This window comes from Hydra vulgaris, chromosome 04, assembly GCF_038396675.1.
Source record: "Hydra vulgaris chromosome 04, alternate assembly HydraT2T_AEP".
NCBI classification, from domain to species: Eukaryota; Metazoa; Cnidaria; class Hydrozoa; order Anthoathecata; family Hydridae; genus Hydra; species Hydra vulgaris.
Genome location: NC_088923.1, coordinates 2,966,190 through 2,993,280, shown reverse-complemented (window position 1 = coordinate 2,993,280; position 27,091 = coordinate 2,966,190). Strand labels below are relative to the sequence as shown.

At 28.0% G+C, this 27,091-nt stretch overlaps 1 long non-coding RNA gene across 1 annotated transcript; it reads left to right on the top strand.

Annotated features, from left to right (window-relative positions):
- Positions 1 to 472: 472 nt before the first annotated feature.
- LOC136079518 (uncharacterized) lies at positions 473 to 26,322 on the top strand. Its single transcript, XR_010637979.1, has 4 exons — positions 473 to 622; positions 1,395 to 1,454; positions 15,435 to 15,479; positions 26,244 to 26,322. It is a non-coding gene; the product is annotated as an uncharacterized LOC136079518 (long non-coding RNA).
- The last annotated feature ends 769 nt before the right edge of the window (positions 26,323 to 27,091 follow it).

Here is a 27,091-nt window from a genome sequence, read left to right as displayed (position 1 = left end):
TGTTTGTTAAAAAATACGGTTTTTTTTTTCATACGTTAAAAAAAAAAACATTGATCTCGAACTTAAATATTTTTTCGTAATGCATATTAATAACGTTTTCTTCGTGTCTACCGTCATGATAATTTTTACGCGTCAAGTTAATTTCAACGTATCTGGTGTCATATTTACAATTTATACGTGTCAGGCGTAACACTTAAAGCCTGAGCCTTTGGAAACTTTTACCAATTGGGAATTCCGCGTTATGCGCGTTGCCATCAGACTTCCAAACACCTTCGTCAATGTGTGACTATAAAAAATATGTATACGTAATATTAACTTTTGAAATTATTTCAAATTTATTACATGATTTTTTTTATTTATATAATTGTTTACTTTATTAATGGTTTGTTTTTATAAACAAAGAGTTTTCTCAACTTGGTTTTTATATAATTCAAACATGGCTATAACTCATAAAAATTTTTTAGGTATATTTTACGAAAACCTTGATGACAATTTTACAGAGTTTAATTCCCATCAATTCCAAGAAGAAACTTTTGAAAATTGGTTTGATATTAAATCAAGCGTCCGGATCGATAAAATTTCACAACACATATTTAATGCTGAGAAAGAAAAAAAAGTTTTTGTAATGATTATTTGAATTTTAATTAACTTCTTGGTAATGTTAAATAATATAGTTTGATGTATTATAAAAAGTTGTGGTATATTTGTTAAGCATTTACTGAAAATTCTACTTACAAGTACATTTTAAGCTCTAAAGCTGAAGCTTTAGCCGAAAACACAAGTTGATGTTCTAAGTAAAGTTTGGCGTTTGGTTTCAATGTTAAAACGTTAAAACTTTGTTTTTGGTTCTCGCTGGGCCCCACCTCAGCTAATTTTTGTATGGTAAAGTTTATCTACAGATAAATTATTAAACATACAAATGCATTTACTTTAGCAGGTGTTTTCTGTCCTAATTTATGATGACGTTAAAGTTTACAATGTTTTGCTTTAAATAGTGAGTTTTTCGCTGCTAATTTTAAAAAATTTTAACATTGATATGATCATATATTTATCAGAAATAGAGATGTTTTTCAAAAATTTATGAACAATAAAGCTTCTAGGATAAATTTATAACTTTAGAATTCTCAGGACTTTTGTGAGGTTGTGAGAATATAAATATTTTTTGTTTTAATTTTTAATCAACGATAAGTTAAAATTCCTTTTAAAATGTTATGTCAAGTTAACATTTTGTGGGTTTAAAATATTATTTCAAGTTAACATCATCTCATTTTTGGGTTTAAGTGTACTTTTAAATATCAAACTATTTTTTAATAACTTTTTATGTTTTTTGTTTAGATTTTTAACATATGTACACACTTTTATTTTTATAATTGAAATTAAATACTTTTCATTAGGAGGAATGCATAGCAACATTTGGTAATGAAAAATGTGAGATAGCAAAGGAATTTATTAAGGTAATTTTTTCAACGGTGTTTTTTAAATCATAAAGGTATAATGATTCTTTATAAAAACTGAAATATATTGTAAACTATAATAAAAAACAAAAATAAAGTTTTTATTTATTAAAATATAATGAGGCTTTAGGAGTCCTAAAATTAAGTCGAAAAAACGCATTTTTTCTTGCTAAAAACTGCAAATTATTTTTAGAATGCGTTTTTTAAAAATTAATTTTTTTTATCAATAAACATGGAACTATGAATATTAGAAATAAATTTCATGATTCCAAATGTGTTTTAGTCCTGGTGTAAAACTCTAATACCCGCTGATTGTGTGAAAAATGTTTTATAACTGAGAGTTTACCCATTGATTCCCATGGGGTTTATAGATCACGTAAAAAAATGCTCTATTATTTACAATAAGAACACTCTGAGCCTTACTTGGAAGTGATGCATTCGTAAAACGGTCAAAATTATTATGTTTTTAGTATTGACGAAGTATCCGGTGATGTATATTGTTATAACGCAATATTTATGGTGAGCACTTTTGAAAATCACCTTTCAAATTTCTCTTATTGCACATAACATGCAAAATGACAGTATCCATTTTACAAAAATTTACAATTTTGCAAAATTTCTGATTAAATTAGCAGTAGCAACCCGTAAAATAGGTAATGTTTGAGCAACTAACTACACAGTGTGCCAACCTTATGTTCAATTTTAACCGGATTTAGTAAGTGGTAGCAAATAATAATACTTTTTTTATGGATTTCAGTTAATGAATTTGTTAGAATTTATTGCATATTTTTAAGTACACATTATGATTGCTTTACACAATTGCCACACCAATTTTGTAACACCACACACCTATAATAAACATTACCACACCACTAATATAGACATAAATACAAACCATAAATACATATAACCTTATAAACATAAACACATTTTATAACAGTTGTAAACACATATTACGACAAATATAATCATCAAAAAGTTAGATAAAAAGTTCAAATACTAACAAAAGTTATAAATACAACATGAGCTCCCTATCTACAAGCAATAAATTTCAAACCAAAAAATCTTTTTTTTTCTTTCTTTTCTTTCTTTTTTTTTGCCGTATAAAAATATAAATACAACCAATATTTCCAATATACAGATGGCCGGGGCAAGAAGAAGACACAATTTGTCTTACCGCCAAGCCCCGAGATTGATTCCGTAAAAAATAAATAATTTCGTATAGAGTATATAAATGTTACCAATATATTTAAAATAAGACTCTATTTTAAAAGGATAAAACAAAAACAAAAAGTTACAGGGTCATAAAGAAATTTTTTTTTTTATTTAAAAAAAATAAAATAAAATAAAAATAAAAAAAATTGTTTTAAAGTAATAAAATAATCAATAAAAAGTAAAATAACAAACTCTTAGAAATAAATACTAAATAAATAAGTATATAAAGATTAATATAAATTTGCACAAAGTAAAACTTGCAATAAAATAAAAAAATAAAAAAAAAGGTTTTTAACAAGAAATTGAACCTTTCCAATCATAAAATATATACATATATTTATATGTGTTTAAGCATGCTTCAACCAAAACCATAAAAGGGTTGACAAAGATGAACTTTAAACTAAATCGAAAAAATTTATCTGCCTCACCCGAAAAAGTCAAGCATTCCATCACTAACTAGGAGCATTTGCTTCAATTTTACTTTAAATTCGTCAAGAGTTTCAAGAGTTTTAAGTTTATTAGATAGGATTTTATTCCATACTTTTGGTCCTCTAATGGATAATGAAAACTCAGTTGCGGCATAAAAACATTTGGGCAGAATATAGGTGTTGTTTGAGTATCTGGTTAAGTATCTATGTTTATTTATTTTGAATAACAAAATCTAAAGACTATAAAGTAAGAAAACAACAAAATATCACATTTAAAGAAATGTTTTATGTTAAAAAAAAATGTAAATTAGAATCTAATGCAGTCAGTTTAATTTAAGAATAAAATATCAGTTTACTCTCAGAGGCACCATAAAAACCTCTATAAGTATAGCTATTTTAAAGTGCACAAACATTCATTTGAATGCCATTGCATAACGCAGCTTCGATATCTGAATTTCTAAATAACATACTTACACAATCAATTTAATGTTTTATATATTAGGCGTATCTGAAGTAATTAGGCTGTTCAACAAAACTATATATATACTTTTCTTTAAGGTTGCAGCCTCAATTTCATCAGTCCTTAAATAAATTCTGACTTTACCAGGTAAACGTTAAAGCTTTTCTTTATTGATTGACAATGAATCCATATTAGTTGGTGTCAAAATGATATATTTGGCATAATCATCTTATTTAGTATTTTTGAACATCTTTTCAACAATCCAGTTAATTATTAACAATCCAGCTAATAATGCATGGATGCTGTAGTTTAATGCTTGCTTTAAAAGGATCTTTTCCTTTGACAGATATTGTTCCACATCCGAGTATAAAAAGGTAAATAAGTTCCTTTTCCCCATCATATATTCTCTATTTTTAGTTAATACAAACTTCTTACAAGTATAAAGAAAGTTTTAAACATGGTTCTACAACTTAAGCCGGTTGTCCTCTTTTCATCACAGGTAGTATTTGTCTATAAGAAATGACTTTCATTTTTTTACAAAAAAAAAATGAATTTTTCTCCAAATGCAAAGTAGTTGTTGCAAACATCTTTTAATAACATATCGATTGCACCTAATGCAATTATTTATCTAATAAAACAAAAACAAACTAACGTGCCTCTAAAAGTTTCCGTGAAAATAGTTTACATTTGGTACATGTAGAGAAAAAGTGTCCAATATTAAGACAGGAAGTTACACTATAAATCCATTCCTTGTTCCATGTAATGTAGATTATATTTGTAAGCTACATGGATCCATTTCATGAAATATGTAGTATAGATCAGTTTTACTTGGCTTGATGAGCTGGGGTAGATTATTGTTGAAAAACATATTGCTTTTGCTTAAAAATTCTTTGCGAGCGGAGAAGTAAATACTTAATAAAAAATGCAATAAAAGTTTGTAAGTTGGTTAGTACCCCTCTGGAACAAAACTAGAGTTGTTTAAAATTCATCAAAGTAGATACCGGCATAAACCATAACCTCAATAGGGTGCTTTCTCTTTGGATTAAATCTGTCTTTAATTGCGTATTAATGATTCTGTTATTATACCGACTTGGTTCAGGAATGTTGTAAGCTTAGAGAAAGTAAACAAAATATGTGAAGTTTTAAAGTCCCGCGTTCTCTGAGAAGCTTTGAAATATAGCGGTTTAGATTACACTGCAACATAAAAACAACTGCATTTTCGTATTTTTTGGTTTTTGCAGTTCCTTTTTAAACAAATTTTTCCTGAAATTGTCTCCTCCTCTTTAGCGATCTGTTAGGAATTTGTAAACATTAGATGTTTTTAACTGTGTGTTTACTTTCTACAAAATAGTTGTTTTCTTTAGTTGCGCCATCCACTGGTTTTTAATTGTCTTACAGGATGAAATGATGCTTTGAACTCATTTGACATTTTTCACAATTAAATACAAACTTTATTTTGAAAATATTTAAAAAACAATCATTTCATAGTTATTGCAATTATCTAGTTGATATTTTTTGACGCAAAATTTTCACATTCGTACTAAAAAAAATTTTCTTTTCAGTTTTGAGTACCCCATTAACGATTTGTAAACGTTTTCCCTTTGGTCAGCAGCTGGTCCATTCATAAAAACCGCCGTGATTGCAAATTTTCCACACTTTGTTGTTCAATCAATGCGGCAAGGATAGAAATATGCAGATTTAATTGATTGGTGATTAGCAGTGGTCTCATTCTTTTGAGTTCGCCAATTGATTATTGAACGTTTTGATTAAAAAAAGTTTAGATTATATAGAACAAAATCTTTAAACTTTTTTAGAAAAGACAGATTTTAACGAATAATTGTTTAACCACTTAAATTAATATTCTTTTCAACTTGACAAAGAGTTGCTTGTTTGGCTATTATAAGTGAGACTAAACAGTAAATGAAGTCCTTTATCATAAAAGCTTTGGTGTATATTACAAAGATGGAAAATGTTGTATCGTTATTTAAAGGTCAAATCAATTGAAAATAACTGTCTAATTAATACTTTAGTATACGCATTCAAAATACCTCAGAAAGTGAATTCTGTTATTCTGTGTCATCTTGTAATAAATCACCTAAAGCGCATGCGTCACGAATTTTTTCAGCAACAATAGCATTAACAATGCATACATCCTTTTAAAGCATAGCTTCTTTTACCTTCAAAAGTAACAATTTAAAAGAAAATAATTTTAGAATTATATTAACTTTACAAATTATTACTATCACCTTGTTACCACTCTTTTGTCTTGCCTCTATTCACATCAATTATCATAAAATTAAAGTAAAAAGGAATGTCTACATATGAATAGCAATATGGTTGTTATTTTCAGTATTCAAATTAAACTATGCTCTAAGGTATGTATCTTGTTGAGCTGCATGACCTTAAGACATTTTTTCTGCTCTTTCTCTAAAATACTCTAATTGGTTATCAGTAAAATTAACTTTCTAGTGGATAATAGTGTGAAGCATATGTTTTACAAGATGCTCTTATATTCACCACAATACTTCATGTGCATTGGCAATCTAAAAAAGTGTTTACTTTATGATAAATTTGTTTATTTATAAAAATATTTGCGCAGTTGTGCCGTTGTAAAAACATTTAGCAGTTATACCGCATTGTATTTGGGCAAGTTAAGAGTCTTATCAGACATGAAAGCTTCAACATAAATGTTGGCTTGATATTTTTATAATGTGGGCTTGATATTTTTTCATTTGTAAAATTAAATAAAGTATGAACATGTGTCAATCCACGCTTGTGAAATTTGATAACCTGAACATAAGTTACAACTTTTACTAACACGCTGTGCTTAAAAATATCATTTAGAAAACTATTTATTTTGAGTTTTAATACATGATTATTTAAGAAAGGTATATTATTTGCAGTCTTATCTGGATATAAATTTTCAGTTATCTCTCACCATTTTGGGTTGCAGGTAAATGTAATAGAAAAGTCTGCTTCACCAAACTTTTTGTTTATAGCTATAGCATTTTCAAAATATCTTTAAAAAGCTTTGGGGCATCCTCCATAAGTTGGCAAGTGCAAAACTACAACACAACATGGTCTTGCTCACATTTTCATGTAAGCAACCTTGGCATCATCATGCTTCTTTCTTAGTTTGTTTTTGATATTGCAGATAAAAGCAAGGTTGTGGCCTTAACTTTGGCATATGTTTTAACAACATTTAGAGAGAAACGAACTTTAGACAAAATTTGTTTAACTAAAAGCCTATAATAATAGGTCTAAAAAGTAAATTTAGTATAATAAAATAAAGGAAACCGTAGCACAGTGGTAGCGCACTTGCCTCAGGAGCTACAGATCCCTGGTTTAAAGCCACCTCTGAGCAAGTTTTATAAGATTGGTGAGAAAGGAGGCGTAAATTTCCTTATAAATGCTTTTTCGAAATGGTCAGGGGGAAGACCCTAAGTACTTCTTGGGGCACCTATTACAAAGGATTTAAGGTTGTTTACCAATTTAATAGGCCAACAAGCATCACCTCTTAGGAAAAATAGAAGATAAACAACGGGTTCTAATTTGTTATTTATTCAAGAGGTCATCCCTCAGAACTATATCAAGTTAAGCCATAATTAATATATTTATTAAAGGATGGCCTCTTGGATAAATAAAAAGTTTCCTGGAAGCAGATAGAGAGAGAGCAGCTTGGAGAGAGTAAGAGGAGGACGGAGGGTCAAGGGTTTGGGCGCAATGGTTTATTAGATCGCCAAAAAAATTTAAACAATTTTTAGACATAAAAGTTATTTTTAAAGATATTGCTTAACTTTAAAAATAAAACAATTATATTAAATTATGTTAAATTATTCGATATAAAATAAAAATTGTTGAAATGTACTTCAGTTGTGAGTTCAATGGTAGTTGTTAAATTTTACTTCCAATGTAAGTTTATTTTTTACCATTGCACTATTAACTTAATTGTTTTATGGTCAATATTAATTGTTATATGATCAATAAACTAAGACGTTCTTAGTGAGGACTTTAGGCATTGCAATAGATGATAGAACCTTATGCAAACTAATTACAAAAGCAATTACTAACTTCCTATCATTATAGATTTATATGATTTTATGTTTTTAGTTTCGGTTGCATAAAATGCCCTTTTAGGCAGCTTCTACGAAACCGCAGCTATAAAAAATTAAAAGTCGATGAATGCTTACATTTTATGACCACCCACATTTCATGACCGCCCACAGTGAGATGACATCATGATGCGCGTGAAGTACCATTTTCTGAAGAAACAGAAAGTATAACCCCATGTAGGGAGACTGTTATGAATATATTTAGTCATGTGGTGTATTGATAAGTTTTAGATGAGCTTTCAAAAGAGGAACTGATTAAAAAGGCTACTTTTAAAATCTAGAATAAGAGCCTTTTTTAAAACCGCAACAATTGTTCCTTATTGTATAACCGCAAACTTTTACCGCATGGAATGAAAACGCAGGCAGATAACGAGTACTTTTAACACTCTTAAAAAAACACAATATTGCTCTCCTTCTCAATTTTTTGTTGCGGTTGTGGAACCACGAATCGATTTTTTGTTAGGAAATAGCTGAATCCTAACATAAAGCAGCAAAAGAATAATCAACCTCATGTTAGTTATGTTTTTCTTTGAAAAGTTTTAGAAATTAGCCTTCTTCAGGAATAAACGATTGATTCTATTTTTATTGTGGAACAAAATAAGTCATACAAAATATTTAAGGTCATTCGAAAACGATCTATTTTTTTAGTGTTGTAAGCAGAACAAAGTATAACGCAGAATGGCCATTGAAAGACACTATTAGTGGTATCTGGAAAATACTAACATTTTTCCATAAACTATGTTTTGGCTAGCTCAGCATAACGCAGTGGTAGGTCATATTACTAAGGTTAATATATTTTGCTAAGGTTGAGGAGGCACGTAATAGTAAGTAACCTACAGTGTAATATCTCTCTTCTGTAATAAAAAATGAGTTTATGACTCTGATTTGTGATCATGTTAAGATCACTATTATGGATGACAAAGGAAAACAAAATGTTACGCTATTGTGTTTGATAGCACACCTTGTATATTCCATATTGACCAATTGTTTTAAGTTATCAGATATGTGATAATGAATATATTATTTGAGATATAGAAAACAATGAAGTGGCAACATTAAAGTCTTTCATTAATAATAACAAGTTAAGTGTAAAACAGTGGAAGTGATAACTCAAATTTTCAAAAAGCTAACAGCAGAAAAAAAAAAAACAGAAAACCGTTATGCACAAAGCTTTGACAATGCAGCTCAATAGCTGGACATATAAGTCGGATACAAAATAAATTCATGGCAATCAATCCCAAAGTTCATTTTTTACCATGTGATAACCATTCACTGAATCTTGCGTGTGCGCACACAGTAGGTAGTATGCACGCAATTATTAACTTTCTTAGGCACGGCATGAATGTAAAAAAACTACACTTACTTATGGCTTTAACTTAAAGATTTGATAATTTAAAGAGTCGTGTGCCAAGAAATGTGAAACGCTTTTGCGAGACCAGAAGGAGTTCTATACTTGACTCTGTTTGTTCTATTGGGTTATATCTAGTTAGTAAATTAGATGCCCTTGAAGAGCTCAATGATGGTGACCATGAGGCTATCAAATTTGATGCTGGAAATCTCATGCTATGTGTAATGACTTTTTTCTTTTTAGCTTTTCTTTACTTCAGGAGCACTCTTTTTTTTTTAATTTTATGATGCTTTAAAGATTTTACAAATAAAAGGATTTTTATTAGATCAATGTGTCATAAAAATGGAAACTTTAGTGTTTTTTTTTACCAGAGAACAAGATACAGTTGTAAAATGACAACAGAAAAGAATTATCGCCGCAATATATAATGCTGCATGAATAAACGAGCGATGTTAGCGTAAGTTTTGTTGATAAAGTTAGACAAGATCATTAAAAAGCTCTCGATAAGCTGCAAACAGAAATTGGGAACTGCTCATCTGATATAGAAAGAACTTGACAAAATGCAGTATGGCGGTGTGAGAAAAATAGTGAATTCATCAAACACCAGACTGAGCATATGTCCAAAACTTACAAAAGCAAGAAAAATGTGTTAACTCTTAATCATTTTAGCGGAGGCATTAAACTCAAATACCTTTATTGATCATTATTCTGATTAGTAGCTGTCTTGCAAGTATGATAGCATCGTATTTTTATTTGTTAAATTATTTGGTAGCTATCTCAAAATTTGAAAATACCTCATGATTTTTGTGATTCGCGTTAAATTTAATTTCGTAGTCCTCGTGGTGCTGAGAGAATCACTAAACCATATTGATAAGTACTATTTTTGTCTTGTCGATACCTCTTGTGTTCGAAGAATAAAGCGCAAAAAATAGGTTATCCCACATTCCTTCTGCTATTAGACCAATTCAATTTTCCAAAAAGATTCCAATTCAAATTTTGAAAGGTTTATTTTTGTATAAGGATGAAAAAATCATGTCTGCTACAGAAATGGAAGAGTTTTTATCAGGTTTGGAGGACTTCTCTAATAAAAGCGTTTAAAATTGCTTCGTGTTTCACTCAGATAAAGTAGAATGACTTTTCAAGCAAGCAGCAAAACTATTAGCTTATCGATTAAAAAAAAAGAACCTTTTTGACAGCTTTACAAATTTTCCTACTTTAGAAGAAGAGAGAAAACATTTGTTAACTTTTTTTCAGATGTTCACTTATTTGTTTTCTGTAATGATATTTGATGCCTTCTATTTCTGTTAAGTATATATTTATATAATCTTACAAATTGGTTTAACAATAGCTTAAAATGAGACCTCAAATGTGTCTGCTTTAACTATGGTAATTGACCAATTGACCATTCTGGTTGTCCCTTACCATGAAATTAAAATGGTGCTAAACCATTTTGTTTGTCCCTTACCAAGTTATTCTGCTTGTCCCTTACCAAGAACCTTTCCAAGATATTCAAATGGTGATTAACGTGATTACACATCTAGAACACGATGTTTAATCACCTTAAAATTAAATTTCCATGTTTTCTATGCATGTGAGTTATTTGAGCGAAAAACCAATACTGGAAACAAAAAAAATGACAAGTTCACTACACTCACACAGTGGCCATGCCAAATATTGCGAATGAAGCCATTGTTATCAGAAATAAATTGTTTTTCCATCACTCCATCTTAAAGTTGATTTGAAACAATTGAATAATGAAATAACTGGTTAAAGCACTAAAAACTGGTAATGTTTGTTTTCAGTATTCAATTAAAGCATTAACTAGTTTGTTATTAGAGAGAAAAAAACCCTGGAACTTTTAATTGGCCACATAAATGCTTTCTTATAAATGATAAAGAATTCTTTAATACAATAGATGGCAACAAATATATCGCATGGTTTTCGTTTGTGAATGTTGTAAAAAACTTTTTTAGAAATAAAAAAGCTAAAAACTGTGGTGTTTTAGTTGTTAGACTGTTACAAGGCGTATTTAATCTTGGATATAAAATGAGTATTAAACTTCATAATATATATTAATATAAATACTCATCTTGACTAGTTTCCTAAAAATCTTGGATATGTGAGAGAAGATCGAGGTAAGTGAATCAATCAAGATCTTAAGAGAAATAAAGATTGTTACCAAGAACATTTGTACAAACACATGATGGCTAGTTGCTGTTGAGACATCAATTGAGATGACTCAGAAAAAGTTTATAAAAGAAAAAAAAAATAAAAGTTTCTTCTCGAATAAATATAGTTTACTAAATACTTTTGTCTACAATACCATTCAAAACTTAAGTTCATACTATTTTTTTAGAAATCAACAAAAAATTCAATGGTGTTATATTTAAAACATTCTCTTTATTAAAAATTATTGTTTCCAATATTATTTAAAACTAAAATTTGCATTATTTTTTTTTATATCAACAAAATGTTAAATGGCATTAAAATAAAAAAAGTTCTTTATTAAACAATTTGGTTTGCAATATCATACAAAACTACAATTTACATCATTATTTTAAAAAGCAACAAAAAGTTCAATGGTATTAAAAAGCAACAAAAAGTTTAATGGTATTAAAAAGCAACAAAAAGTTCAATGGTAATATGTTAAAAAAATGAAGTTTTATAATAATAATATCTTTACATTAAATTACTATAAATATTTTTAAACATTTTTATCGCTCAATACTTAGTGTCCTTGGTTTAGCGTCATTGTTTTCGGGCTTGCATAAGTTAGATGTTTTCAAATTAAACACAATTTTTTGTTAAAACATAGAATATATGTATTCAGCTGCTTTTATTTTTATTTTAAAATTTAAAAAAAGTTAAATCGTTTGAAAACACCCCTAGTATTTATGAATGAATTAAAATCTGCTTTAGATGAATACCTTGGAAAATTAGTCAACTATGTAAATTTTAAAAAGTGAAAAAATGTTTATTACAAAAAATATGTACCTTGCCATAAGCTGATTTTAAATTTGTATCAAGCTTAAGCAAAAGCAAGTGTCAACATCGATGCAATAAATTTTGTTTTGACCTGTGTTGTCAATGAGATTCAAATGAATCAAGATGTTCATTTTTAAATCTAATATTATTTCAGTTTTATCAAAAATGGAAAAACCAAAACTAGTTTATAATAACATTATTTTTAAATCGTCATAGTATTTTTGTAACGATGAGCTGTTGAGACAAAACTTTTAGAGCATTTATATGATCAAAGTTAGGTGTACAGAATTCGCTTAAATCAAAGTATTTATAAACTGTCTAATGTCTTTTGACAATAACTATGTTAAATAAAGAAGAAGTTTATTCATCAGAATCTAAAAACTAGATGAAGCATAACTATTAATTTGATTAAAAACGTTATTTAAGTAAAAAGGCAGGAAAAAGTTTGCAGACCGAATAAATCATCTGTTTTAATAATTTCATCAGAAGAAAATAATTGTTTAAATTTGTTATTAGGTACATCTGCGAATGCAAAGACACTTTTAGAACAGTTTACACAATACCGCAATTAGAGATTTAATTGTAGTCAACTATATTCATTATCATTAAGCAACATATTTATTGTTTGTATACATTAAGATATGTATATAAACAATAAAATAATAACATAAATAAACATTTTATACTGAAATATCATGAAAAATAACCAAAATTATAAATTTGTAACTGAAATAAATATCGTGAAGTAAATGAAGTGTTATATATATTATAATTATTCTAAAAAACCAATAACAAAAAAAATTATAAAAATTATAAATTGATCTTCATATCTTATTTAGTTAATAATATATATTTTTTCCTCTAGCGACATTGATAACCTAAATACTAAATTAAAAATAACATTCAAAAATATATTAAATTTTGTTCTTATTTTCTTAACGGATGATGCGGAAGTTATTGGACAAAATAAAAACGTCAATAACTTATTTATAAATAAAAAAACAAACTACTATTATATTTTTTTTAATAAAGCATTTATCTTTTAATAGAAATATATTATTTTTTATTTGAAAAAACACCACCATCTGCAAATGATCTCAATTTTGCTCTGACGCCTTTCATATGTGACTGTAAAAAGTTTAAATCAATTTCTTGTAGTTTTAGTTTAATGCGATCAATCAAAACTTGCTCTGTTGAAGCTTGCCAATCTCCCTCGTAAATCTTCTGTGCCAAATGTCCCCAAAAATTTTCAATTGGGGGATTGAATTCTTTATCAACGTAATAGACATATTGATCCATCCAATTTAGAGAATCTTTAGAATAATGAAAACTTGCTAAATCTGACCAAAATAAATAGTTAAAGTCTCCATGATACTTGTGAATAAATGGAAGAAGTCGTTATATTAAACATTCATTAATATAGATTGATGAATTGATCGCTACAGCCTTGGAAGTGCGAAACAATGGCTCGGATATACCACGGTCAGATATGGCTAACCACATTAATAATTGTTTTGGAAATTTCTCTTTTCCTATAAACCGAACACTTTCTGGGCATGTCTTTTTGTTGTTTGTGTAGTATCCAGATTTTCCAGGCATATTGTCCCCTGCAAAAGCAAAAGTATTTTTCGTCATCGATGACTAGAAGCGATTTTGTGTTATAGAGTTGGTTAACTAGTTTTCTGCTTCTTTTCTTTGCCTTTATTTGTTGTTCTACAGTGTATTTTGGAGTCTTTTCACGTTTTCTATATTTAATATTCATTTTTTTTTCAACTGACGACCAATTGTCGATTGATTTACACCGAATTTAATACTAATTTTTCTCTGACTGACCCCTTTTCGATTGTTGACAAGTCTCGTTAATTCGGCTTTCTTTTCTCTAGTCCAGGATGTCGGACGACCAGGGTGCTTTCTATCAGAAAACGATTGAACAGTTTCAAGTCTTTTTAGGTTATCATATATTGTACTTTGAGCAAATCCTTCCTTTTCAAGATGATTTACGATTTTTTTTTTTTTACATTAGGTTTATTTAGAAAAAACATTTTTAGTCGCATTCGAAAAGATTCTCGTTCAGCTGCATTTAACCTCATTTTAAATAGTTGTGTTTCAAATAATAAAGTTTATATTTTATAGAACGTTTATGCCTACGCATAAAACCAGAAAAAAATAATTATTATGCTCAAATAATGAAATTAGGATATGTTCGATAACTTCCGCATCACCCGTTAAAAGAAGTATTTCAGCAAACAAATTTAGTTAGAGTTGAAAAACTTTATCTACTAATAATAAATAATCTAAATCAAAGGAGAATAAACAAATAATAAAAAAAATGAACATAGACCTGCAATTCAAATACGCATTTTTAAAAAAATTTTCCTTGAAATAATTCAAATTAACTAAGTTATTCAGTTTGAAAAGGTTTTTATAATGCCTTTTCTTTATGACATCTTTTCAAGTATGACATTATGAAAATGTAAAAACAATATTTTTTCAATTATACCTTCTCTGTGACATTATTCAGTTTTCCAGATCTGGAATCTATCAGATTTGGAGTATTTTTATTGTTTTATTTCCAATAGGAAACTCCAATGTTTTTAATGGAAACTCTAATGTTTTTAACCTCCAATGTGCAATTAAATTTATATATTTTTTAAAGTAATGACTTTAAACTGATCTTATATCTGACTCGTAATTCATACATGAGATCAGTTTAACATCATTAAAACGACATGTTGATATGCTCTTATACACTAAGTAGGTACAACCTAACGTGATACATTTATATGTAGGTTAGTAAATGCATTAGTTTAGTTGTAAAAACCTTTGCACACATTTGAGATGTTTTAGCTTCAAATTGATCCAATGGAAAACCATGATCAACTTGTTTAATTGTATAGCAGCTTGTTTAACGAAATAAACATATTTAAAAACACTAAACATATTATTTTTTAATATGTTTAGTTTTTAAACTGATTTTCAAATTGGAATGTTCTTTAAAACTACTAATAACAAAACTTTCAAAATTCTCTGCAAATGTTTTTCAATAAAATTCTCTACAAAATGACTGTTGAACTTAATTTGATGTTTTCTTTTAATAAAAATAATTTTAACTTTTATTAATTTACAGTTTTTCTTTTTAATTTATTTTTCTTATCCTAATTATTATAAATATCAAAGCAACAGTTATATGTATTTTTTTAACGACTCCGCTCGATTAATTGATTAATTGACTTTTTAACCTAAATTTTAAGGATCTCTTTCTTTTTCGTAATACTTTTTAAACTTTTTTTTTTATTTTTTTTGTTTTTCCTGAAAGTAGTCTTAAAAGTTTTCTTATTTGTCTTAAAAGTAGTTTCATTAAAGTTTTTTTACATTACTATTTTTAACATTTGTTATCTAATAATGTATAACAACTTGTTTTATTATTATTAGGGAGTATTGGACGGATGTAATAATTGTTTTATTCTTAGAATTACTGTAAGTTATTTAACTTATATTTTTGCTAGTATTTCTTTTCTGTTTTTTTAATCTCAATGTATTTAATTGTTTGTTGTATTTTATTACCTCTATAAGATTTTGTTTATATTTTGTTTTTAAACTAATTCACTTTTAACCAGGCTGTAACCAATTACTATTAAGGTGGGATTTCCTTAAAAGCAACGAGTAGAGTAAAAAAGCGAGGAAGCAGTTGACAAAAGAGGTTAAAAGTTGTCAGTTGTATGAATTAGAAAAACATGAAGATAGGAGAGACCTAGTATTTTAGAAAAAAACAAGATTAATTAAAATATTTAAGAACATGAAGATACAGGCACATTAAAAGGATGTTACTTTGCTAAACAAAGAGTAAGGCGACAATAAGTTTTGGTTGAAGGAACTAAACATGATAACTCTTTTAAGCAGCAAAAAGGATAATATTTTTTAAAAAGATAACGAGATACAACATTATAACAATTAAAAGACATTCAAAGTAGGAATATTCAGCTGCTCCAACTTTTTTACAATGTTAAAGAGCGTCTATAAATAGATCCTAAATTTGCAATGGAATTTATTTATGGTTTCCATAAAAGTTCAGTTGAAATGATAACTAAAAAAGACGTTAAGTTGAGGATTTAGTGAGATAGTCGCATTCATAGACAAAGAAACGTCTACAATATTTTGATAGTTGCATGCAGTAAACATCCGAGTTTTGTTGGAGTTAAAATTCATTATTCAATGAAACCCACAAGAATTTACAGAAGAGAATTCAGATTTAAAAATCAAAATAATATCAAAAAGTGAAGACTTTTTTTGTAAGCAAATTGAGTCAATTTAGATAAACAATTTTCAGCAAGATTAATATATGAAAAAGCATTGAAAGAAATTAAATTAAAGATTGAAAAAAATTAGAAAGGGAAATCTTTTCAAAAACATTTAAAATATCTGTTTTGATAAATTTCTTTAATTTTTATTTAAATTTAAGAAATGAAAAAGTATAAAAGTGCTTTTAGTTTCAATATCTTTTTTTATTTCTTAAAAGTAATCATGATGGTAGTGACGCTCATTAATATCTGCACAATCTTTATAGTCATTTTGCTACTTTTGGTTGGAAATGCCATTAACAATTCTTGTATTGAATTGTTAGTTTTGGCAAGTTTACGCAAATATCCTCTGTTTTTTTCGATGGACAGGAATTGTGACAGCTTGGTGGCTTGAGCTTAACTAATACAAAATTAATCTTTTTCAGTTTATACCAATCCAAAATTTTTTAGCATTGCGGCACAAAGCTAAATCAGCCCATAACAAACAAGGTTTAGCGCGCGTTTAAATGAGCGGCAAAAAACGCTTTTAAAGGCACACTTGAATGTAAACTTATTTATGTCAAAGTTTAAATTTTAAAAAGAATATGCTTTTATAATAACCAAAAAGAAGTTTTAATGTGGGCTATATATAGCAATTGCATAGTAACCATATATTTACAATTCTCCTTTAAAGGATGGCGTTGATGCTTTGGCTTATATTTGACTATAAAGTTTATAACAACGATTTTTTTATTAAGTGTGTAAACCACACTTAAAAGAAAAATCACCACACTTTACTTGTACAAAGAAGTTTTGTTTGGCTCACGTGTGGAAAGCATATGTTAGCCATATATGCTGCTCCTCCTTTTGGGATTGCGCTGGTGCGGCCGATGTGTTATTATAGCGCTTAAATTGCTCAAAACCACACACAAATAGAATCAAAGCCTTAAAGCTACATTATATTTACACAGGAAAATTTAATTATATATATATATATATATATATATATATATATATATATATATATATATATATATATATATATATATATATATATATATATATATATATGTATATAGATAGGGGAAAGTATGCACCCTTAATCCTAAAATCCAATTTATGAAAGGCAAAATTATAAAACTATTTTAGAGTTTTCTATATTTATGGTTCTAATAAACTTTATGAAAATATATATATATTTTTTATAGTCAATACTATTTTTACAAGTATTATTAATTTAGGAGAATGTTATTAACATAATGCGACCTGGATTTTATGATCAAGGGTGCACGCTTTCCCCTATATCAGGATATTAGCCAGGAAAATTTTTATACAACGTTTTTGCAATATTGGCAATTATTATAGTAATTGTTCCCCAAAATATGAGGATTTTTAAATGAAATTTTCCTTTTACAACTACAAAAAAAAAAAAATCAATTGTTAAAAAAAAATTACTACTTACAAAGAACATTGCAGCAGATCATCATAAACAACTCAAATTAACTGTCGTTCACTCGACACATCTAGATCCGCTTTAGAGCTGGCTTTCTCTAGTGCTGCTGTTGAGTGCTTAGGAAGCATTGGTAGACAGTATACTGTTGGGAATGATTTCAATTTAGACGTATTAGACATTTGCTCAGTGCTACTAGATTCACCTTCCTGTAACGGCAAAAGTGATGAAGAAGACAAAGACTGAATACAAGATTGCAATTTTTCAGGAGACGTTGTGACAGTTACAGAACCTATGCAATATAAACATAATTTATTTAGCAATAAATAACATAATACTTATAACTTTATTACCTATTTATAACGTAAATTAAGGCGTAAATGATAGAATAAAGCTTTACAAAATTTCATTTTTACATCAAAAACCTACAAAAAAATGCAATCACATTATCAAAACCGTTTAAAAATGGTGCTAACTTTTTTCACTAAAAGCCAAGAAAAAAAAAAGGCCATTATAATCAAAAGGATTATGATGAACTCTTCTTAAAAACAAAAACTTTTGTTTTTCAACAATTTCGAAGCCTACAAAAATAAAAAATAAATAAAAATAAAAAAATCCAATCAACACATTGTCTTTTTTATACTCTGCATTTTAACAATTTAATGTACTAATACCATTAATAATAAAGACTCACTGTAAACTTGCCATTCTTCACCATCACGAAGAGCTAGCAACACTTCACCCGAAAGACTGAGTAAAATATCACTTTCATCTACTTCTGTTCCATCGCTATTTACAATAAGGTGAAAGTTGAAACTTCTCAAACACTAGAATTAAAATTGAAAAGTTAATTTAATGAGAGTTAGTTATATTTATATTTTTTCGGATTAACTCTTACCAAGAATACTTAAAATAATAATGTATTTATAATGTAATTGAATTATAAAATTTCTTACCCTTCACTATCAGCATATCAAAATCTTCAGCAATAATTGCTTTTTTTACTAAGCAATCACCAGACCATATCTTGAAAAGAGGCATATTAAATTTGATCACTTTGTTGAATTATGAAAAATTTTAATACTCTATTAAATAATAAAACATTTATAATAATTTTTTTCCCGCAAGATCTTCGTAAAACTAGATTAAACTAATAAATTATAAATAGTATATTAAAATAAAAAACAGAAAATACCAAAAGAGCAATATCATCAAACTAATTAAATACAAGTTTAAGAAAATTCAAAACTGCAAATAAAATTATAAGGGTGTCTGCCAATATTTTAAGGTAAATTACCCTGATTTCTTTTAATTACCTAATTTCCCAGATTGCTGCATGATTTATTTTTTGTGCAAAAATCTGAGTTACCAGACTTTTCCTAATCTAGCAGACACCCACCCAAGTAACATATATAAAACTAAAAGTGTAAATATTTGTAAAAACTAAATTTTAATAAGTTATAAATGTTTTAATTTTCTTATTCATCCTTTATGCAAACACGATGACGAAATAAAATGCCTTCCTGATTATTAACAAAATAGAAACCCATAGACGGATGATTGACATGTTCACCAGGTATCACCACAACCCAATTATCGGACTGCTTTATATTGTAAAAATTCGCAAACTCTATATATTGTTTTACTATTTGTAACACACAGCCAATAATCCAAGTTTCTTGAAACAATAATAAATACTTAACTTTTCCGATTAAAGGCATGTCATTGCAACCTTTTATTAGACAAATAATACTTGTACTTGTATAAAAGATCTGTCCATTAATTCTAAGTTTTGCGGCAGATATAAACTGCTCATATTGATTTACTTGATGGGTATTAACAAATTTTTTTTTTATGGCATCAATAAGTTCAAATGGAAGTGAATCAACAGATAATATTTTTTGACAACTTAAAATTTCTGGACCCTTATAGTAAAAGCTTCTTCCAAAATTCATAACGCACTTGCGCATTTCATGTCGTTGTACCAAAGTAAATGTTATGTTTTTAAAATTTTTTACACGACGTGCAATTTGTTTAAAATATTAATGTTTAGCTTCAAATCTCATTACTCAGAGGTGTCGCAAAGCTCCAAAATGCAATAGTAATCTAGGATAATGTAATAAAAAATGTATTTTAGGTATAAATGATACTGGGCTAATTCGCTCAAGTAGAGAATGATGTCTTTGAATCAGATGCTCAAGAATAGGGGTCCAATTTATGTCAATTTCTGGTGCCAAAATGATTTGCACAATTTGTCGACAAAGCAAATGAAGCAGCCCAAAGTCATTGCTTAGGAGTATATCATGATTTTTTACAAGACGACTGACAAATATGGGCAAAAAATGAAATACCATCGCTCTACTGCTTTTCCATGGATTGTTTTATTGGATATTGCCAAATTTTTTGGAACACATGATATAGCAGGTTTATTACAAATATCTGGAATGCCATACTTGAAGTTTGCTGCTTCTTCTTTCAACTGAATAATAGTGAATAATTTTTCTTTGATAAGGTTTCTCACAACAATTGAAAAATTCATACTCAAAAGCCCTTCTAGTCCATCATGCATAAAACCAGGCGGGAAACATTCAATTGCATTGAAATACTGCAAACTAGATAAAGAACAATAGCTATTAACACCGTACACACCACTGAGTGATTTATCGGTCTTTACTTCTTGAACATGATAATTATGTAAATCTAATGTTCTCAACTGGCAAAAAGATTCTGAATGAACTTTTGAAAGAAACTTAAACGAAATCATGCAGTAATCACAAACTCTACCAGATGAGAAGCAAGTAGAAAAACCACTAAAAAAATGAGAGGATAAAATCTCCACAGAATGTAACGATAGTACCATTAATATGTTCAATTTTGCCAAGAATATTTAAATCAAGCCCATCTATCTCAAGCAATTTAATATCATTCCTCAGTTTATTTAAAATTTTATCGCATCCATACATTTTGACAGTACTATATTGCGCAACTAATAGCAAGTGAATATGATCAAGGTTTGTCCATAAATGAGTTTCAATATTTCCAACTATAAAATAAAAAATTGAAACCTTGTGAGTACCTCTTCTGCTTCCAAGTGCATTACAGATTTCTAACTCATCATTATACAAATGTATACGAATAAAATTGTTGCTATTACCATTTAAGGATTTAAAATGTGTACCATCGGAATAATCTCGCATAATCCCATCACTTTTAACTGCTTTTAAGCGGTTCCGTTCACAACAAGCCTATATATCATCTTTTTGAAGATATGTTTTCAAAGTTTGAAGTATTGGAATATAATAACCAACTTTTTTTTTTTTTTTTTTATGATTTTTTTTATTTTCTATTGTATAAATATTATTATCTGTGTTTGCTACTACAACAGGCAAAGGCAATGTTCTATTGCTTATTACATTGTTAGAACCACCAAGACTTTCAGTTACTTGATGAAGTTCATTAGTCTGCACATCAAGTTCTATTGGGGAAACAAACTCAAGGTTATTTAGCATATATAATTTTCTAAGACGATCAGTTGCAAACAGTTGAGAGACACTGTCATAAATTGAGGAAAATGACAATAATTGATTTAACACAGAGTCGTCATCTGATTCAATATTTAGCGCTTTAAGCCTTTTTCTTGTTAATGATACAATACTGTTCTGGAACAAATCAAGCAAACATATAATTTTGTTACATATTGAAGAAGCTGTTGAAAGTGGCAGCATGTGTTTTTCGCGCAACTGCAGCTGTGTTATACATAAATTGTTTCCAAAAGATTCTAAAAAATCAGAAAATTCTGTCATTAATTTTTTAGCATTTTCATCCACACTTTCAATAATCGCTATGTTTTTTGCTTCCACTTCCACAATATTTTCAAAGTTTTCTTCTCTATCTTTATATAAATTTAGTTTATCGGAAGTTATGGAAACTAGATGAGACTGATGAACCTTTAAAACATGACATCTATATGTTTTAACAGTGTTATAGCAATGAACACAACCATCTAAACTACACGATAAATTCAGATGTTTTTCATGACCATGCTGCAACATCATGTGATTGATTAACCCTCGTGCATTATAAGACCCTTTTCTGCAGAACTGAAATTGACAATAATACTCCATACTGAAATTTGAAATCTTTAACTGCTGCAATGCCGCATGTATCATTAAAACCAGATGCAGCAATAAATCTGGTATTAACATAAATAATTTGATTTTTTAATTGTCTAAGTTGTTTATTTTTAAGTTTTTTGTTAGTATAAAAACCAACTAAATAGTTTTTATAAACTATAAAATACTTTTATTCATTGTCAGCTTTGTATATTTAAAGGTAAGAGCTTTTCATAAATATAAAGAAATTTATGCTTTGCGAGCGCATTCTGGCGACATCTAACGCAAAGGTAGAAAACTCTTCAAGGGTAGAACTTTCTACCATTTTAACAGCTTAAACTTAATAAACGATTATTCTACCCTAAAAATATTAGTTTCTACCTTTGGGTAGAATAACATACCTCTATTATATCTTTTTTTTTTAGTGTGGAAGTAGTAATTTATGCGGTGTTAAGAGCATACGGGAATCTATTAGGGTTTCTGCTGTTGGTTTTAGTTAATTTAGCGGTTATAGGATGGCATGGGTCTGCAATGATCTTTTTGAGTATATTAATACAGATCCTGTCAAGTAACTCTTCAATGTCAAAAATAATATTGAAGCTGCTTGAATTGGTTACATCAATTCCAATAATTTGCAGGGCATTTTTATGAAAATGTTGGATCTCTCTTTTTTCAGCAGCACTGCACAAAGTGAGAATAGGAGCACTATATATCAAGTGGCTAATAGCGTAAGATCGGTATACCTGTAAAAGGTTTGGCTGAGTGTGTCCAATATGCTTTAGACGTTTGAGCAGATACGGTACTGATTTTATATTGTAGTGAACTTTTGTCCATTGTTCATCCCAATCAATATTCTCATTGAGCATTCCAAGGTATTTGTGGCTGCTGACTATTTCAAGCTCAGTTTTATTGAGTACAATGGATGGTAAAGCTTGAATTTTGGAGCATCTGGAATAATTCTTGTGATTTTACATTTCGGGCCATTAAGTTTCATTCCGTTAACCTTAGACCATAGAGCAACGCCATCAACAATGGATTGAGGTAGGTTGGTATGAACTTTATCATTAATTATATAGATCAGTATGTCATCAGCATATTTTTCGAGGATAGTTTCAGGTGGAAGATAGACGGTAATGTCGGAAATAGATAGAACGAACAGGATTGGTCGTAGAACACTACCCTAAAGTACACCTGCTTTGATACATTTCCAGTCAGTGGTGTGAATATTTGTTTTAATTCTTTGTTGACGGTTAGATAAGTAAGCTGCGATCCAAGAGGTGAGCCAACCAGGTAGAATGTTCACTAATTTTAACAGTAACTTCTCATGACTGATAAGATCAAAAGCTTTTTCAAAATCAAAGAATATTGCATAAACTGATTTGTTGTTATCTTTCGCATGACTCCAGTCCTCTATAATTTGAATAATTGCGTCCATCGTAGTTATTATATATATATATATATATATATATATATATATATATATATATATATATATATATATATATATATATATATATATATATATATATATATATATATATATATATATATATATATTTACACACATACATACATTCTCTCTGTTTTATAAGTATATAACAGATGATAAGATCGAAAGCTTCAAAATACAGTTGACGATAATGTTCTTTTGGTGAACCATGGAAGTGATAGATTTTTTTATGGATTAAGAGTTGTTTTTATAAATAATCCAGCCTTTTCCTTTTCCTTTAGATTTTATAGTCAGCGACACCAGTCTGAGTTCTCCATTTCATAGCACGCTCCTAAAACAGTTCGTAAATTTGGCTGCCTCGAGATTTTTCAGTTCATTAACAATTGGAGATGCTAGTTCTATTCTTCTTCTGCCGAAATACTTCGACCTTGGAGTGTCTTACTCAGATTGTCCGTTTGTTTCAGGAGGCAGTCCCCTAAACAGCAACAAAAGATGAAGTCAAATGTCGAAATTATAAACTTCAATCCTCGAATTCATGCCCATTTTGGTATTATTTATCTCTTGCAATGACTCCAAAGTTCCATTACCTTGCCATAGCTTTTTAGAAACTCAAAAACATTGCTACGCACTGTCCACCGTGTGAGACAAAACTAATGAATAGACTTTGAATTGTTTTCTGTTAAGTTTGAAAATTTCTTTTGCATTAAGTTTGAAATTTCTTTTAGATAATTTTTTCATATGTTTGCAATTATATAAATTACAAATCATATGCTGTTCTAAAGGTTTTGTTGAGACTCGGAATATTTTTGATGACATCACTGATGGCAAGGTTTTATGCGTGACCGTAGCAATGCGTGTGCAATCACTTTTTGTTAAGTATCTTTATCTTGGTTGCTACTCCAAATTTAGTACCAAACATAATTGTTGTTCCATTAAAGCATTAATCATGCGCATCTTCTAATCTCAAGTCATCCTCAATTGAATATCTTTGAGTACACACACAATTTCTTTGAAAGTTGCATTTGGTAAGGGATGTATACTAATGGACTCTTCGTGTGCTTGAAAATCACCATTGACCCAATGAAGATAAACAACCATTTTTGCATATATGAAAATATACATGTTAAAAATATTTTACATATGTGTTTTTCCCTAATAATTATAAATTAATTTTTTTGGTGGTGGTGGTGGTCGGGGGGGGGGGAGGCAACGTATTTGGCCCTTCTGCTGGTTACAGGTCTGTTTCTTATTGATATATTTTTGCATTTTTAAACATTGAATAATTTATTTTTTTATTTTTTTATGCAGTGATGCAACTGAATTTGTATATAAATGCACTTAAATTTTCATTGTGTTTTATACAATCAACCATGTATATATGCATTCCATTTTTATGAGATTTTTAAATTTACGAGCGGTTCTCGATGACTTTACGGTCTTCTGCGAGTGTTCGCTTTCTTTTTATTTTTAAAATCAAATATTTGTATATTTTTGGCTTATTTATATTTTCTAGTTATAAAATGACTTTTATACTTTATAGTTTTAAGTTTTTCATTAGCGGTTCTCTGTGACAAAACCTTGTGTTGTTCTTTGAGTATCCGCATTATTTATTTATTTATTTATTTTTTTTTTTTTTTTACGATATCTTCATTTGTAATTTTTCTCTTGTATATTTATATTAGTATTTTAAACATTGTAATAAGTACCAAAGAAAATCAAAAAAGGAATAATAAATTAAATGATAAAATATTATAGTAAGTTTTATAATATAACACAGTTACTTTCTAATATTAACCCTGTTCATACTGGGTCGTAGAGGTCAACTTTATACTGGGTCGCGCTCCTGGAGCGCAACGTCTTTATTTTGGGAATGTCAAAGCAATTGAACTTAAAATTTTGGAAATTTTTTAGGTAACCTAAATTAAATCAGATTTAGCTATTTATGTTAAACATTAATGATTTAATTATGGCGAGAAGGTCATTGATAGAACACCGCCTTTAGAAGTTTTGAATATTTTTACAAAATATTAGTAGGTAGCCTCTAGACCGCTAAAAGTGCTAAAAATTAAACTTGTGTTTATATTATATGTAAATTTTTTTCTCACAAGCTAAATAAAGTTAATCATACAAAAAACTTTTCAATGATTTGCTAAGATTGTTGTAAATTAGATGCCGATATTCTGGAAAATTCCATCATTAATTCGAATAAAATTATAACAGTCAAATATCAGCATATGCAAAATAACATAAAACTAAAATAAATAATATAATAATAACATAAATGTAAGATATATTTAAAATTTTTATACCTTTTTTTTCCATCTAATTTAACCAAATCATTACTTTCATTATCAGAATTCTCAACAAAATTGAGAATATTTGCTAAGGCATCTTTTATGGAAATGCATATTTTTTTAATAGATATACACAAATATATATATATATATATATATATATATATATATATATATATATATATATATATATATATATATATATATATATATATATATATATATATATATATATATATATATATATATATATATATATATATATATATTAATACATATATATATATATATATGTATGTATTAAGAAAGTGATGTTTTCAACAGTTGACGACCCCTCCAACAAGTTTTGTTGGAGGGGTCGTCAAAAAGACAACGATAAGAACACTCTGAGACCCTAAAGTCTCGCGTTCATTTTAAAAATGGTGTAGTATAGTATAAATTTAAAAGTCAAAAAGTCTAGGCGATAGCGCTTAAACGAAAAAATATTGTGGTTTAATTTTACGTCGCACTTCAAAGCGCCACCCAGTATGAGTATCGTTAACAGATAAATCTATATCTTTTGGCATATAGAAATTTATTTAAAATTTTTTTATGATTTGATATCTGTAACTCAACGAATTTTATTTTTAAAAAACTACTTATCCTTTTTTAATTATAGTTTGCAAATCCTGGAGCAAAAATAAATGAAAACCCAGACTTCATAACTTATTTGACTTCTTTTAATGTCTTATTGGATGGTAAAAATATTGTAATTTTTTTTTATACATTGAATTTTGGTGAGGAGAGTTACGCTACAATAAGTTGTGATTTTTGTACTTTATTTTGAAATTTGTATTTTTCTAATAAAATAATACATGTTGATAATATTTTTGATAATTCTCCTTTATGCAGGTGTTTATAATAGCTTAAGTTACTGTTATAGTTTACAAGAAACGTATTTAATACTATTAAGATAATACTTTAAAAGTAATAGAGTAAATATTAACGTTAAATAACATAACTAAAAGTTTTAGTAATTTTTAAAGATAAATTTTGTTTGATTGTCGTAGCATGATCTTAAAGAAGTAAATGTAAAAACGCAAATTTTAGAACGTTTAACCAAGTATAACAATATTTAAACTGTTATAAAAAACAGTTATAATAGAATTGATAATTAAAACTTTGTTGTCATAAAACGTAATGTTTTAAAATTATGTTTAATATATAAAATAATATTTTACAGCGTAATATTTTCTCAAAAACAAGAACAATTAATTGGCTAAAAGTGTAAATCAAAACTAATTAGATCTCACGTTACATTTAGATTGCTGTAAAATAAAAAATAAAAATTAAATAATTTTGTTCAATACGACAAATTCTATTTTCAAAATTGTTAGTTTTATATACTTCAAAAATTTTTCTTATATTTTTATGAAAAATTAGTTAAAATATTCAGGGTTTTTTTTTTGTTTTTTTTAAAAAAAAATTATAATTTTTAAAAATAAATTGTCTAACAATTTGGTTTTT